This window comes from Parasteatoda tepidariorum, chromosome 4 (assembly GCF_043381705.1).
Source record: "Parasteatoda tepidariorum isolate YZ-2023 chromosome 4, CAS_Ptep_4.0, whole genome shotgun sequence".
Classification (NCBI taxonomy): Eukaryota; Metazoa; Arthropoda; class Arachnida; order Araneae; family Theridiidae; genus Parasteatoda; species Parasteatoda tepidariorum.
The window spans coordinates 58,390,318-58,403,378 of record NC_092207.1 but is presented as its reverse complement, the minus strand read 5'-3'; the positions used below and the strand labels follow the sequence as shown (position 1 = coordinate 58,403,378).

The 13,061-nt window shown below is 32.5% G+C and overlaps 1 long non-coding RNA gene across 1 annotated transcript; it reads left to right on the top strand.

Moving 5' to 3' along the window:
- The first annotated feature begins 1,326 nt into the window (after positions 1–1,326).
- LOC139425504 (uncharacterized) lies at positions 1,327–4,627 on the top strand. Its single transcript, XR_011636697.1, has 3 exons — positions 1,327–1,455; positions 3,525–3,661; positions 4,529–4,627. It is a non-coding gene; the product is annotated as an uncharacterized lncRNA (long non-coding RNA).
- Positions 4,628–13,061: the final 8,434 nt, after the last annotated feature.

The following is a 13,061-nucleotide window of genomic DNA, read 5'->3' as shown; positions in this document are numbered from 1 at the left end:
CGTCCCTAATGCATGGCTATTCAACGACTGCACCTATAATTCTACGAAAGGGATTCCTTTTCAAGTCATGCAGGATACTGAACGTAGCAAGAGTGTAAGAACGTCATCTGTGTTATCGCATCAGCGAGAGGCCTAAATCTAGCACTGTCCCAAGCTGTTACGGTGCGACGAATGGGGCGAGATGAAGAAATGCATTCTTACGATGCGAAGAGAGGCCTGGAACCATCGGATTACCAGACGCGTATCGATTTTATCACGTGGTACCTCCAACAGACGGCTGTGGACTCGGAATTTTGTGAGCATGTGCTAGTCACTGACGAATGCACATTCACACACGAGGGCAACTGAACTGTGTGGGCAACTGAAAACCCGTAAGCACTAAGTTCATATTTGTACCAGCGATGTTTCGTGCTAAATGTTTGGGCCAGAATCATGCGCGATCAATTGATTTGACCATACCTATAATGCTAACACGCATGGATGAGGATCCATCCTTGTGATTTTGCAAGACGTATTGCCAGAACAATCAAACCATGCTCCAGCACACATCATACGTCGTATATGGTTCCAACACAACGGAGTATCAGCCAATTAAAGGTGGATGTACGTAACATCTCAGATATCTGGGGAGATGGATACATCGTGGCGGTTCAATGAACTTTCCGATTTGTCATGTCTGGACTTTTTCTTCTGGGGTCATATGAAGATCCTCATCTACGACGATGTTCCCATAGATTCTGCTGAATACCATATGTCCCACATATCCGTAGTTGTTGACACCATAAGAGAAATGACAGGTGTTTTCGACAGGCGTTTTCGGTGGTCACTCCTTTGACGGTGTCAATTCTGCGTTAATGTTGGCAACCGCAATTTTGAGCAGTTCCTACAATGGGGGACTTAGTGTTGTCTAATTTCATTTAGTTGAATGAAATGTTTATCTTCATTTCATTGGTTTCTTTTAATTTCATCTATGTCTGTTTTGTTTCTCATCATTTCGCGACACAGCATGTATCGTGCTTAGAGCTTTATGATTTCCGTTTTCTGACTATAGATTCAATGTTGATTTGTGCTTGTCAAGTCTTCTATCACCCCAAACATACGTACAATGAGTATAATATATATATANAGAAGTCAATTTGACCAGGTAATCCAAAACATTGCTAGATGACTTCCTATTGTTTGGCAGTAAGCTATTGTTACCAATCAATCTAAAGAAAAACTTTCAAATTCTTATTTTTAATCAATATATATGAAATGTTCCTTCACTGGTTGGTTTACCCTAGTTGTTTATTTATTTATATAATTGTTTATTTATTAATAAATTGTAGGAGGCGTAGATCGTTTCATTGCAGTCAAGAGTACCACTTCTGCCAAACTTATTCAATAGAAGAACTTTGTGAGAAATATCGACGATTCTGTCCATTAGGAAGGGATAATAAAACTTTATTTCCTTTAGTAAGATTTTCTATTGTTTTGTCTTAATGAATATATGAAAGTAATTGAAAACTATTGACTTTTAATACCCGGTATATCTAAATATTGAGACGTTAAATATGGAAATAATTCTAAAAAATTCTGAATAATTTTTTAAAAGCTGTGATTCAAGCTAAATATATGTTTATTCCCTCCAAGGGGGTTCACCATCTTGAATTTACTGAGGATAGTGAATCACATTCCTAAATGTTAAATTTCCTGTAAATCAAGTCGAAATGTAAAATCTGAAAAGCTAGAGCAGCAGTGGTATGGCAGGGGCCCACAATTTTTTAAAATGATTTCTTGAAATAATAATATACCATGTTCGTTTTGAAGCATCTGCTTAAGTTATTACCTTGTTTCTCCAAAAAGGGCTTATTTTGATTTTTGTTTGTATTTTCCTGCTATTATACTAATCGATATTAATTTCAATTGATTATTCAGGTAATAATGCGCTGGTTTAAGGAACATAAAATTTGACCCCTAGTAAAAAAATCCAATTATGTTGTTTTTTCTAAAATTCTCACAATGATTTAAGATACTGTATTTTAACCCATTGAATCAAAATAAAAATTGTAGTCACGAAGTGTTAAAAACGGTTTTATGTAAGGAGGAAGCACTTTAAGCAATAATATAGATTTATATAGTAAAATAAAAATAAAGTTATTCCTAAATTAAAGTTTAACTACTGACGTTTTTTCCTCTAGTTTTGGCATTTATAGCTTTGTTTTTCGTTGTTTCTCTGATACCAATTACTCGTGATAAAACTTTGCCTTAAGCTCTTACAAATTTCGAAATCTTTGTTCATATATGTGGTAAAAAATAAATATGGCTTCCTGCTTTCTTTCTATTAGACATTACTTGAGATTCGATGAAATTTTTTTAAATTTTTATTTTAACTCACAAATGTCCACTATCGTCACATTGGTACTATTTGACTTTCAGAGAACATGCCTACATTTCGTTAGGTGGCCAAATAAATTCTTCGCTATCGCATCTAGTTCGATAGGGAAATAACTTTGATATGCTAAAGACAGTGCCAAAGCTACACAGTCCAGCCACATTAATATGACCACCACCTACTTTCGACGTCAACGTGAAATAACCAATCACTGAAGGCAGGTGGTAGCGCATTACAGTGGAGTGTATACAAAGGATGTCCTAGGGCATCGGAAAACATTTCAATCGTTGGTGTAAGGCAGAAACGTAGCGATTTATCCGACGTCCAAAAGTGCATGATTATTGGTTTTCGGGCCAAAGGTGGAAGCTTTTCGGAAACGGTTAATTGTGTGAACTGTTCGCTTGACGCTGTGGTAAAAGTATATCGTGCATGGCAAAATGGCACTATCCAAAATCAGCGATGTAGCACATGTGGTGCACCACGGGCTATAGATGACAGAGGCGAACAAAGGCTATAGAGATGCGTTCGGGCGAATAGACGTGTAACGGTTGAGCAACTGAACACCCAGATGCACCTCGGGGCTACCAAGAGTGTATTCTCAACAAGGGTTCAACGAACGTTGCCGTGCATGGGCCTGCGCAGCAGATGCCTGGCTAATGCTTTTGACAGCAAGCAAGGTGGCCACATTAATGTGACTGGACTGTGTATTTCATTATCGGATAAGAGAAGCATGTTTCGACAAATAGTTCAATAGAAGCGTAGAATTTTTTATTTAAATATCTAATCCGATAGAAAATAACTCGGATACAATAGCTCCAGTATGAGAGTATTTCACTATCGGATAAGCGAAGTTTATTTCAGCAATTGGAGTATATTTCGGTATTGTAGAATAAAATTTTTCATTATCCCACTAGTCTGATAGGATAATAACTCAACTTTGATACAATTACACCAGCATTATAGCTACTTCATTATAAAATCAGAGGCTTCAGATGGCACGATAAGAAGCCATAGTAGACGCCCAGATTTTTTTGAAGAGAGAGAGCTCAAACATTTACGACTTTGTGCTCCAAATTTCTGAAATGCTAATGGTAAATTTAAAAAAAAAGCCTGCTTTTGTACTAATGAATGGATCATTTTTGTATTTCAGGTTCCATCTAAAAGTGACGAGGTAAGAGATTTAAATTTTAAAGAAATTCCGTGGGATTTACAAACAGAAGAAACTCACTCAGAGGCACTTATAGCGGAATGCTATAAGGATTTAGATGGGCAACGATACGTTTGTAGGTATGTTACTTTAAAAGAAGTCGTTGTCGGTTAAGAAAAATTGGCCAAATCTGGGTTATTCGGGTTTCACTTTTTTCATTTTCAGCTATGTAAATAAATATTATCAAACTCTATTTGAATGTTTAATTAGCCCATTAGTTTCAAGAATAAGTAATACTTGATTTTGGAGGTTGCATCAAATGTTCTTTTTTGAAGGAAAGCCAGTATCTGGTTTTATCTATCCTGGGTGGATAAACCTGGGTATATATTAAAAAAAATCGTTATTTTTTACTATTGAATTATTTTTTGTTATTGATTTGTATTGTCATTAAATTAGTACCTACATAATTTAGTATCATTAAATTAATGCTACACTGATAGGCATATATAAGATTAAAAGCAAAGTAAGTAGTTTTGAACATAATATTTTTGAAATTTCATTTTGGAACATAATATTTTGGCTAATTGGATGGACAGATTGCTGCGGGTTATTTCGCCTCAATTTTAGAATGAAAATTTTAACAGTGTATAAACTTTGGTATATTCGAGGTATTTTTAAGGTTTGCTCTTAAATATCAAGAACCAAGATATTTTGAAATTGCTCGGAATATTTTGTGTGTTTTAATGTAAATTTTTTTTTTGTTGAGAATCTGTAGAAATTCCTGCTGAGATTGAGAATGCTGAGATTTTAACAATAAATATTTTCAGAGATATAAATCACTTGCAATCTTCAAACTTTGTACAAGATTGTTTTGTATTATGTGTGTTAATAAAACACGAGTAATCACGAATTACAATAAAAGGACTCGAGAGAGAATGGTCTGCTTTCAAGACTCAAAATTTTTTTTCTCTATGACATAGCATAAATATTCTTTAAATTATTTTCAGCAAACCTTACCTTCAAGTTCCATTGGTCGTTGGATTTAACAGTCAGCCAAATTACTGCTACGTCATTGACTCTCAGACGGAACAACCCAACGCTACAGAAACTACTTATCCAAAAAATATTCGTAAGTCTGCATTACTTTTTTTATAAGAAAATCTTTGAATTTTTAAAATTATAATTATTGAAGGGTACTAATAGCTTTTTCGCATACTTTACCTAGTCTTCATCTATAATTCCACTGCGAGCCGTATTTTAACAGGCAAGTTGTACGGGCTGTGGCAACAGTTTCAATAGGTGGTTATTACACGTTATAGCCATTCAAATTTTAACTTAATCGCAGATATATTCAACAATAGATAGAAGGCGGAGATGGCTTAGAGAATAGAGTGTTAGTCTTCTAATGAGGTGATACAGGTTCGAATCCTAACGGTGACTGCCTAATACAAAATCTGTTCCCGGCTCGCACTGAACATTGATGCTGGCGTAAAATATCCACATAGGTTGACGGATCATGGATTTGAATTCCCATGCTGTCTGACTTACCATGTGACGTTTTAGTGAATCTCCTCTTTATGTAATACAAATGTGGGTTTGTTCATTTGAAAGACCTCCACGAATGTTAGTTTGTCTCAACGTTTGATCCCGGAATTCCTTTGTTTTCTGAGTTGGAGATCACAAGGTTACGGGTTTGAACATTGATAGTCATAAACTCAGAATTGGATCTGCTGTTCAATACTGGTTGTAAAATAAAAATGGATAAAATATGATTTTTAAATTGAGAAAACTTTGAAATGAACCAAATGGAAATTTTAAATTGGTAAAATTCAAGTCTGGTTAAATAATATATGTTTCATACATGTTAAATGTATATATGTTAAATAAGATATGTTTTATTCAGTTGTTCTTTTGAAATTTTACCGGTAAAATTGCTACAGGATAATTTTAGTTTTTAATTTCATTAGATGATAAGCTTGAAACTCATATTTTTATCTTAGAATTTTCTAAATTATCCTTAACTTAGGAAAAAAAACATTCGTGAGAGTGAAAAGTTAAGAGAAGCAGCCATAAATTAATCTAAAGATATTTGGAAAGTGTAAATCTTTGAAATATCAAAGAGGCCCCATCCCCTGATTTCTGCGCTTACCAACACCCAAAAATAAGACAACAACAGGAAAACCAAAAATTATTTGAGTTTCTTGTTAATTTGTGCTCGTTAATTGCATACTTATTTATTATAGTTTAGCTTTGTTTTTATGCTAGCACTCTGTTTAAAGTAAAGCTCTTAAAATATGCAACATAACATCCTGGCAAACATTTGACATCTAAGCATTTAATTTAAGTTATATACAATATGAATTTATGCATAGAAAATTATAAATTTCAGTATTCGTAGATATAGCATATTCTTTATTTTCACATAAACTAATAGCACCTTTACTGTAACATAAATTTGTAAAATGAATTAAAATTAAAGTAAAAAAAAAACACAAACTGTTCATAAAACGTGTCACACTTTTATGCTATGTTATTAAGCATCAATACAACTGAAATAAAGTTGCAGATTGTTGTATTACCGGCTTAAATTATTATTGAGCAAAATTTAAACAAAAACAGTTTGTTTTTATGAATCGTTAACTTACAACCTTTCATTTACGTTCAAATTATAGATGAATTAGCTTTAGCTTTTTGCCCATAACGATAAAGAAAAACTCATGTGTTTCTAAAAATATACACTTTAGTGAGGTAGTTAATATTGTTCAGGATCAAATAAAACTTAATTATAGAATGAAAAGTAATCAGTAGAAATCTTCTTCTTGCAATGCTATTAGATTTAGACCAGTGGTTCCCAAATGGTGTTCCCTAGAACCTTGGGGCTACGTGGAAGGGTCATAGGAGTTCCGAAAATTTAGATTTTTAAAACCTGTAATCATTTGTGAAACTTGTATTTATATCAAAACAATAAACCATAATTTCCTAGATAGTTTGGTTATTTTTATGTAATTACTTGAATATAAAATATATGGCTAATGAAAAAAGAAATGGAAAAACTTGTATTTGTATTTCTCGCCGAATTTTCCAACATAAAATGACCATATTAAAAAAAACGAATTATATTTTTCTGAGAACTATTCTCAACGTTTGTAAGAGATCTGTTTCGATAACCATAATGAACTCATTTTATTTATTTTCAGCTAATATATGCACCAAAAATAAATTCAGAACTAGAACTAGATGCCACTGCAGGCCTTGAGATTTCAACTGTTTGTCATAAAACTTGAAGAGAATGAGATAAAACGTTTATTTGATAAACTATTATAAACGATATTGATATAACAATTAAAAGCTATATTGATATAACGATTATTGAAAAAATTTCTTTCCTCAATATGTTCACGGTTGCTCATGCATTTTGTTAATATGTTTTGGGTTCCACGGTCGTAAAAAATTAGGAACTGCTGCTTTATATTATAGAAAGCAATGTTTTTAACAACTAAGCATTGTTTAAGCTTGTAAGAATGAAATCGAATTCAAACATTTCTCTTTTTCATAATCTTTTTTTTAAATTTCTTTGTAGGTTTTATACTTTCGTTCGAATTACAACCAGAGGAATACCTTTATTATAAGGATGAGGTTAAGATTTCAATTGTCGTTCATGACAGAAAAATGATAGTTAATCCTTATTCTGAGGGTGCAAATTTAAAAGGTGGAATGAGATACAGAGCCTTTGTTTCCATGGTAAACCATATTATTATTGTTAATGTTGTCTTTATATAAAATTTATTTCATTTAATGCTTATTTCAGAGCAATATGAGTTTCCTATGCAAATTTAAAATTTAAACCTTGAACTTCGATGATTTATTCAATATAGATATTTTCGTATTTACGAATTTATTTGTTAAATGTAATTGGCTTCAAATTGATTCATAATACCGTATTAATTTGCAATAAATATTTTGATACTAAATAATAAACAGTTTGTGGCGTAACTTCCACTACGAAAATTAAACATCAATTCACTGGTATATAAGACATGCTAACTTGATTCAATCACGAGGTACCTTTTGACAGAAAAAGGTTGACACTGTCGATAACCCCGCCCCCACATTGGTGACCTCCGGACGTGATTTGAATAAGCTGTAACGCCCACTTCGATCTGATAACGCCTACTTCGTTGGATGGTCCACATTGACTTGCTACTTGTGATTGCGACATTATCTACCTCCTCACGCTGTTGGTACTCAGTCACGTCTCGATTAAACACAACGTCTGCCTGCATACACTCGACTGCTAATAGCAACACAGGAGGGACTACGACTGTGAAGTTAATTCACCTCTCACAGTCAGCACTCAAAAACCCGGTGACCGTAATACCAGCTCTCCCGGTCTTTCACAAGTACGGCAGCTAGTGGTATCCGTTCATTGAATTCTATCACTGATAAAATTCTGGTGGAGGAGTATTGTGGCGTAACTACCACAACGAAAATTAAACATCAATTCACTGGTATATAAGACATGCTAACTTGATTCAATCACGAGGTACCTTTTGATAGATGAAGGTTGGCACTGTCGATAACTCCGCCCCCACAAGTTTGTTCAGATAAACGGAGCACCTAGAATAACTTTTTGATCCTCATGATCGGATTTTCACGTTATGGGACTCAATCTTAATTGTTCACGAGGGGACCTCAAATATGCTAATTAATTAGCGCAGATGATATTTATTGATTCGAAAACAGACATAAAAAACTCTCTCCGAATAAACATACCTTTTTTTTTCGGGGGACTCGGATTTCTGACTCCCAAAATATAAAAGGGTAGCTGCAATCCATGAAATATTGTCCCAGTAATTTGGTCCGGCTAACGATCCAAAGTTTGGACCCATTAATGTTAATTTTACTTTTCGCTCATTTCGGCATGTCTAGAGAACGTTTTAATTGAATTTACATATTTTTGCACTTAATTATAAAATTTGTTTGTTCAAAGCTAATTCTAAGCAAAAAAAANTGAGTTTCCTATGCAAATTTAAAATTTAAACCTTGAACTTCGATGATAAATTCAATATAGATATTTTCGTATTTACAAATTTATTTGTTAAATGTAATTGGCTTCAAATTGATTCATAATGCCGTATTAATTTGCAATAAATATTTTGATGCTAAATAATAAACAGTTTGTGGCGTAACTACCACTACGAAAATTAAACATCAATTCACTGGTATATAAGACATGCTAACTTGATTCAATCACGGGGTACCTTTTGATAGATGAAGGTTGGCACTGTCGTACTTTGCTCCAATTTCTATCAAGTCAATAACTCCACCCCAATATTGGTGACCTCCGGACGTGATTTGAATACGCTGTAACGCCCACTTCGATCTGATAACGCCTACTTCGTTTGATGGTCCACATTGACTTGCTACTTGTGATTGCGACATTATCCACCTCCTCACGCTGTTGCTACTCAGTCACGTCTCGATTAAACACAACGTCTGCCTGCATACACTCGACTGCTAATAGCAACACAGGAGGGACTACGACTGTGAAGATAATTCACCTCTCACAGTCAGCACTCAAAACCTTAATACCAGCTCTCCCGGTCTTTCACAAGTACGGCAGCTAGTGGTATCCGTTCATAGAATTCTATCCCTGATAAAATTCTGGTGGAGGAGTATTGTGGCGTAACTACCACTACGAAAATTAAACATCGATTCCCTGGTATATAAGACATGCTAACTTGATTCAATCACGAGGTACCTTTTGATAGATGAAGGTTGGCACTGTCGATAACTCCGCCCTCACAAGTTTGTTCAGGTAAACGGAGCACCTAGAATAACTTTTTGATCCTCATGATCGGATTTTCACGTTATGGGACTCAATCTTAATTGTTCACGAGGTGACCTCAAATATGCTAATTAATTAGCGCAGATGATGTTTATTGATTCGAAAACAGACATAAAATACTCTCTCTGAATAAACATACCTTTTTTTTCCGGGGGACTCGGATTTCTGACTCCCAAAATATAAAAGGGTAGCTGCAATCCATGGAATATTGTCCCAATAATTTGGTCAGGCTAACGATCCAAAGTTTGGATCCATTAATGTTAATTTTACTTTTTGCTCATTTCGGCATGTCTAGAGAACATTTTAATTGAATTTACATATTTTGCACTTAATTATAAAATTTGTTTGTTCAAAGCTAATTCTAAGCAAAAAAAATACTTTTGGCAAATATTTATTATTATTATTTTATTTAATAGTAGTCGAAAATATTTCGAATTATAAGGCATACAATTATTCATCATTTAAAAGAGTGCAATTTTAAATGGAGAAAGGCAAAATTTGAGAGAAAATCGGCCGAGTAGTTCCTGAGAAATCGTATTTTTTAAAAAAATCACTATTTTAATATTCGATTTCTTTGGAACTACATGTTCGCATTTTTTATTTAGCCATATAAAATTGCATTCTTTAAAATGGTGTGAGAAATGTATACCTCACAATTTAAAATTTCTTCGGTCATTATTAAATTTGAGTTATTCAGAGTCTTTTTTGCTCAGTGTTCCTAAATTTTACACTTGATTCCAAAACAAACTGCTCATTGTCGCCTTTATAGTAGACCTGGTGCAGTACAAAAAATTATAGACTGCTGCATATGTAAATGATTTTATGGTTTAAAATTCAGATTTATTTAAATTTAATAATTTATTTAATAACAGTTTACCCATGCATTAGATAAACATAATATTCTATGGCATTAAAATTAAATGAACTAAAAACTTTTAAACTTCTGAATTGTAGAATATGTTACCGTCAGCTAAAAACATGGAAAGCTGTAAGTAAAGTAAAGTAATGTGATGAGTAGTTAAAGATAAGATGTGCAGCAATATTAAATGCAAAATCTGAAATTTTTTTTTTTATATACTAGTAGGTTCTGGTCTCTGCTCACTTCGCCAAAATAATTGATTTTTAAATTTCCTTTTTCCATCGTATTTCTTGTACATTTTTTTATACTCCTTTGTACTGTTAAGCTAAGGCTCCTAGTTTTTGCACAGAAAAACAAATTTTAGCGTTAAATTAAGCATGCTAAATAGTGGCTGCTCTTGCGATTTGTTATTATGGACCGATAATTAATACTTTTTCTTGGCAGTGATGAATGATAAACAATTATGGATCGAATAAATTTTAAATCGGAAAAAGCTTGTAGTTTGAATGTTTATCTTACAGCGAATGTCGGAAAATGTGACAGATTGGTGTTCAAAATATTCTTACATTTTTAATGCTTGTATGCCGATTTCATAATGATAAATCTTATATCTAAAAAAAAAGACTTGTGTGAACATTTACTTTGTGGAGATACTGGGGTTATATTTTTTAGGAAGAAGATATTAGCCTTCCTCATCCTTATGTTACAGACTGCGTAGATTACCTTGCCCTGTGGAGAAATAATAACGGCACAGGTCCTTTAAATCAACAGGTATATATATGATCAATAATATTATAGTTAGCATAATTATGCTGTTGCAATTATGTTTTATTGCATCAAAAATTCATTAGTAAAATGACACATTTTTGTAATCATTAATTATTGTATGACTCTACTTTTCTCTGCATATTTCTATATTAAAAATTACCCAAACTAGATTCCGAACTCACCATTTTGTGTTTTCACGTAGAGCCTGTTGCTCTTCTGTCATTAGTTCATCCTCGCAGACTCGCGGCTTTGCGACTCTCCTGTGATGATTTGTTAAAATATGGAAAACAGTTTGCTAATTCTCCTTTTGAAATTTAAATGGACGAATTAAAAAGCAAATTACTTAACATTGTAACAGAAATTTTGGTTTCATTGTGAATAAACAGAAATGGTAAAAATAGAGAAAATATACTGTACAGATGAAATGTATGGTACCTATTATCTATAAAAAGGAAAATTATATTAATATTTATTAAAAATACATTTTGGCATAAAAGTAGGGATAAATCTGTCTTAAAAAGTGCTGTACAGAATTTTTTATTAGAGCAATTAGTTATATAGAGAAAATTAGTTAGTTATTATTAGTTTTATATAGCTAATTATTTATAGAAAATGTGCTAAAAGCAAAATCGTCATCAGGAGACACAGGTATGTTAAGTCAGAAAAAATTACTACTCCAACAAAAAGCTTGTTTTTGTGTGAGAATTTCTTACCAAAACTATCATCTATACTATTTAATTTATATATCTTAGTTTGTTTTCACACAAAGATGGATGACAAATTAATTACAATTATATAATGATCTGATCTTTTGATTAATTTTTTCTTCTGTACGTAAGTCTTATTTAGTGCAAATTTTTACTGAAGGTAGAGGTTTTGAGATTCGAAAGACTTCCAGTCTTACCTTGTTTTTAGTGAACATCTGATTGGGGGAGGAGATATTGACGTCCTTAATATTTCCTGTTCGTTTTCACGAATGAGAGAAAAGTCTCAATTAAAGAGTTTCAAATAGTTTTTGGTCAAATGTCTTAAAAGAGGGTTGGTGGATCATAAATTTCACTTTGGATACTTGGATAGGTTAAAATATTTTAACCTTTGATCACCACCAACGATGATTGATTTCTTAATTTTAAGGGGGTTAGATTTTTAAGGACAACTAAAAAGATTTACTAGATTTATGAGGGAGAATTGAGCATAAAAGAGATGAGGCGTATTCGAGTAAAAAATTGGAAAAACCTTATAAAAATAAAATTGCAAATATCCACTACTTTCTTATTCTCTCATAGTGTATAGATTTTATCCACTTATGAAACCTATAAGACAAACTATGTAACATTCGAATAAAATGATTTTAGTTATTTTAATTTTCTAATCTCACCAACAAGTTGATTTTCTCTGTTAATAATTCACTTCATATTGATAAAGTTATTAAAAGTTATTTAAAGTTATATATTGTTAGTACTCATGGGTGTAGACGAGCGTCACATTTTTGAATCGAATGGTAGGTACAAAAAGAACGATTTCGATTTATTGGTACTTGTACCTTTTATCTGACTTTTGATTAAATTTGCATTGAATAGTTGATTTTTTGTTAGTAAAGACTTAAATTATTAAACATTGCAGATGTGCATTGAGTACTGCGAAATGAAAGATCTAATAATAGCAGGAAAATGCACAGGAGATTATATTGCCTATTCGCACAAAGAGGAATTATGTTCTAATGGTAGGTAATTAATCAAGGAATAAAGGTGAAATAAAATTACATATAAGTTGAAATTTTTATTAATAAAAATAAGCAGCATTCTATAACTTTGTCAATCTTTACATGGAGTTTTCTCGAAACAGTATTTTTCTTCTATGAGCATGTTGAATAAGTTTAAACTGAAATCATAACAACTCAATATATTACAATTGCACCTGATATTTTCATTGTATTTATAGAGCTCATAAGAGAATAAAACCATGTTAAGTAGGTGGAATGGAAATTTGACTGATAATTTATTTTAAATAAATTTTTATGAACTTTTGAATATGAATGAAAAAAAATTTTTCAAATTACTCTTTT